This window comes from Tachysurus vachellii, chromosome 26 (genome assembly GCF_030014155.1).
Source record: "Tachysurus vachellii isolate PV-2020 chromosome 26, HZAU_Pvac_v1, whole genome shotgun sequence".
Lineage (NCBI taxonomy): Eukaryota > Metazoa > Chordata > Actinopteri > Siluriformes > Bagridae > Tachysurus > Tachysurus vachellii.
This window is the reverse complement of record NC_083485.1, coordinates 2616037-2621090: the sequence shown is the minus strand read 5'-3', so window position 1 is coordinate 2621090 and position 5054 is coordinate 2616037.

Genomic DNA, 5054 nt, shown 5'->3' with positions numbered 1-5054 from the left:
TTCTCTACACATTCTTTTCTACTCATAAATCCAACAATCAAATTTAAACAAGGATTAACTGGTTAGTCCTAATTGTATTTTCTGATATCATCGGATTAGGGTGAAAATGGCAGATGGGGTATGAAAGAATTTTATCTTTGCATAAAAGTTTATGCAAATACAAACGTTTCTCTCAGACTTTATCATCGACCCAAACTGTTTTCAAATGACACCACTTAGACTTTTACTTGTTCCCCACTTGCCTGCTCTGATGACGTCTCTCCAACTTTCACACAAGCATAATCATGCAAAGAAGGGCATATATTAGTTCTATGAAACAAAGCAAAACCAACATTACTCACCTATCGAGAAGGAAAAAAGCAACCTCTGCGTCCCATCTCAGGCCTTCCCACTCCTTCAGTTCTCTCCAGCCCTGGAAAGCTGATCCAATATTAACACAGGTCCTACTTCTTGCCTTATCGTAAGCATTTTTTCGCTTTCTGCAGTAAGCTTTCTGCTAGTTAACTGAGGTAATTTGTTAGCTAGTTGGTGAACGATATTCATAGATATCTACACCTAGATGTTGCTTTAGGGTTCTAAAAATGCGCCATCTTGGAACAGGGGAATTTTACATCAAATTCATGGACGATGTCGGACTTCTGTGCTGCGTTTGGATGTTCAAATGAACGAAAACTAAAAACAAGACAGCAAGGGATTACATTACACGAGTGAAAATGTGTTTTATGATATTGAATGTTATGAAATTATATTTCTTGTTACGTTGGTTTGTTTCAGTCCTTGGTTAACGACCACAGCTAATCCATGCTAGTTACCTATTAGTTTTTGACAGTTAGGAAAACCGACAATGTTTGTAGATTCCAAAGCTCTTAATAAGGACATTAAAAATTGACCCATGCTTTTTTGCTTTTAGGTGAAGACCCAACTTTATGTATGTTTTGTAAGATTTCCTTATCTGTCAAACATATTTTATTAGATTGTCCTGGACTTAACAATCTAGCCATGGGGGTCACAGTCCAGTGACTTCTGTGCCGGTCCCAAGCCCGGATAAATAGAGAGGGTTGCGTCAGGAAGGGCATCCGGCGTAAAACATTGCCAAATCTAACCATGCGAATTGTCAGTACGAATTTCATACCAGATTGGTCGAGGCCCGGGTTAACAACGACCGCCATCGGCGCCGTTGACCTACAGGGCGCCGGTGGAAATTGGGCTACTGTTGGTCGAAGAAGTAGAGGAGGGAGGAGAGTGCACAGACAGAGAGAGAAGAGGAAAGGTAAGAGTGTAGGACTGAGAATAGGAACTCTGAATGTTGGTACTATGACAGGGAAAGGTGGAGAGCTGGCTGATATGATGGAGAGAAGGAAGGTGGATATACTGTGTGTACAGGAGACCAAGTGGAAGGGTAGCAAGGCTCGTAGTATAGGAGCAGGATTCAAGCTGTTTTATTATGGTGTGGATAGTAAGAGAAATGGGGTAGGTGTGGTCCTGAAGGAGGAGTTTGTGAGGAATGTTCTGGAGGTGAAGAGAGTGTCAGACAGGGTGATGAGTCTGAAGTTAGAGATTGAAGGGGTGATGTTGAATGTTGTTAGTGGTTATGCCCCGCAGGTAGGTTGTGAGTTAGAGGAGAAAGAGAGATTCTGATGTGAATTCGATGAGGTGATTGAGAGTATTCCCAAGGGTGAGAGAGTGGTGATAGGAGCGGATTTTAATGGACATGTTGGTGAGGGGAACACAGGTGATGAGGAGGTGATGGGCAAGTTTGGAGTTAAGGAAAGGAACCTTGAAGGACAGATGGTAGTAGACTTTGCTAAGAGGATGGACATGGCTGTGGTTAACACTTATTTTCAGAAGAGGGAGGAACATAGAGTGACTTACAAGAGTGGAGGTAGGAGAACACAGGTAGACTACATCCTTTGTAGAAGAGGCAATCTGAAAGAGATTAGTGACTGTAAAGTGGTAGTGGGAGAGAGTGTAGCCAGACAGCATAGGATGGTGGTGTGTAGGATGACTCTGATGGTCTGTAAGAGGAAGAGGTCAAAGATAGAGGAGAAAACTAAGTGGTGGAAGCTGAAAAAGGAGGAATGTTGTGAGGAATTTAGACAGAAGTTGAGGCAGGCTCTGGGTGGTCAGGTAGTGCTGCCAGATGACTGGGAAACTACAGCAGAAGTGATCAGGGAGACAGGGAGAAAGGTGCTGGGTGTGTCATCTGGAAGGAGGAAAGAAGATAAGGAGACTTGGTGGTGGAATGAGGAAGTTCAGGATAGTATCCAGAGGAAGAGATTAGCCAAGAAGAAGTGGGATTTGGACAGGACTGAAGAGAATAGACAGGAATACAAGGAGTTACAGCGCAGCGTGAAGAGGGAGGTGTCTAAGGCCAAGCAGAAGGCATATGACGAGTTGTACACTAGGTTAGACACTAGAGAAGGAGAGAAGGACTTGTACAGGTTAGCTAGACAGAGGGATCGAGATGGGAAGGATGTGCAGCAAGTTAGAATTATTAAGGATAGAGATGGAAGGGTGCTCACAAGTGAGGAGAGTGTACAGAGGAGATGGAAGGAATACTTTGAGGAGCTGATGAATGAGGAAAATCAGAGGGAAAAAAGAGTAGAAGGGGTGAACTCTGTGGAACAGGAAGTAGATAAGATTAGAAAGGATGAAGTCAGGAAGGCTTTGAAGAGGATGAAAAGTGGAAAGGCAGTTGGTCCTGACGACATCCCGGTAGAGGTCTGGAAGTGTCTAGGAGAGGCAGCAGTGGAATTTTTAACTAGTTTGTTCAACAGGGTTTTAGAAAGTGAGAGGATGCCTGAGGAATGGAGAAGGAGTGTGTTAGTGCCGATCTTTAAGAATAAGGCTGATGTGCAGAGTTGCAGCAACTATAGGGGGATAAAGTTGATGAGCCATACAATGAAGTTGTGGGAAAGAGTAGTGGAAGCTAGGTTAAGGAAGGTGGTGGAAATTTGTGAGCAGCAGTATGGCTTCATGCCCAGAAAGAGCACAACAGATGCAATTTTTGCTCTGAGAATGTTGATGGAGAAGTATAGGGATGGTCAGAGGGAGTTGCACTGTGTGTTTGTAGACTTAGAGAAAGCGTATGACAGGGTGCCAAGAGAAGAGCTGTGGTACTGTATGAGGAAGTCAGGAGTAGCAGAGAAGTATGTCAGAGTGGTGCAGGACATGTATGAGAGGAGCAGGACAGTGGTGAGGTGTGCTGTAGGTCAGACAGAGGAGTTCACAGTGGAGGTGGGACTGCATCAGGGATCAGCTCTGAGCCCCTTCCTGTTTGCTATAGTGATGGACCAGTTGTCAGAGGAGGTCAGACAGGAGTCTCCTTGGACGATGATGTTTGCAGATGACATTGTGATCTGTAGTGAGAGCAGGGAGCAGGTGGAGGAAAACCTGGAGAGGTGGAGGTTTGCGCTGGAGAGAAGAGGAATGAAAGTCAGTCATAGTAAGACTGAGTACATGTGTGTGAATGAAAGGGAGGGAACTGGAACAGTAAGGTTACAGGGTGAAGAGGTGAAGAAGGTACAGGAGTTTAAGTACTTGGGGTCAACAGTCCAGAGTAATGGAGAGAGTGGGAAAGAAGTAAAGAAGCGAGTGCAGGCAGGTTGGAGTGGGTGGAGAAAGGTGTCAGGAGTTCTGTGTGATAGGAAAATATCAGCAAGAATCAAGGGGAAGGTGTACAGGACAGTGGTGAGACCGGCCATGCTGTATGGTTTAGAGACAGTGTCACTAAAGAAGAGACAGGAGTCAGAGCTACAGTAGAGGTAGCCGAACTGAAGATGTTGAGGTTCTCTTTGGGAGTGACAAGATTGGACAGGATTAGGAATGAGTACATCAGAGGGACAGCCCATGTTGGACGTTTGGGGGACAAAGTTAGGGAGGCAAGATTAAGATGGTTTGGACATGTTCAGAGGAGGGAGAGTGAGTATATTGGTAGGAGAATGTTGGACATAGAGCTGCCAGGCAGGAGGCAAAGAGGAAGGCCAAAGAGGAGGTATATGGATGTAATTAATGAGGATTTGAAGCTAGTGGGTGCAAGTGTTGAGGATGCAGAAGATAGGGATAGGTGGAGAGAGATGATTCGCTGTGGCGACCCCTGAAGGGAAAAGCCGAAAGAAGAAGAAGTAGTCCTGGACTTAACACAAGCAGAATGCTCTTTTATACAGTTACTTCACTTAAGGACATATTTAATGACATTATGCCTGAAAATGTTTTGGATTTTTTATCGTATGTTAATTAAAAATAAATTTTATAATATGACTTGTTTATATATTTGTTTTGTTTTTATTGTGTTTATATTTTATGTGGTTTTGTAATTGAATTTTTGCCATGAAAATAGCTTTGATTGCTGACATGGTATTAAATAAAATAATTTGAATCTGTTTGTAGATTATCAAGTGATAAACAGCATTATAGCATTATATTTTTAAAAAGTAGATTATCTTAATATCAAAACCTTAAATTTTCTCTGGACTCAATGATAAATGCACGTCTGACCGTTGGACCGAACCAAAAAAAAAAAACTAGAAAATCGCATTCATGACGATTCATGGTGATTTTATTTCCGTTAGACCTTTGCCTACATTGACGCTGATGCATTAAAGAGGAGGGGGTCCCCTGTTCCAAGATGGCGGCTCTATTGACGCATTCGTTCCAATGAACTGCCGTAGCCAAGGGCGACATCTAGTGTAGATGTCTATGAACTGCACTGAGGTAATTTTACTTTTAGAAATGAACATTTTTTCAAAAAGATATTGATATGATAGTTTAAATAAAAGTTATATTGATATTGACAGACTGAAAAAAGCGATCAAATCAACAACTTTCTTGCCTTATTCATCTCTGCGGTTTTCCCTGAGGAAAAAAAACCAACTGATTCGGTTCTTTGAGTCAGCTCTTGCAATCGCCGTTTTGAGTTATACGCTGGGAGTCGACTCACAGTGTCGCTTAGTGATCTGACCGCCGAAAATTAACGGTTGAGTTTGTTTTTGAAAGGAGAATTTTACTCACTTTTACAGTGAGAATTGAAGCCGTTTATAAAGCGTAACTTACCT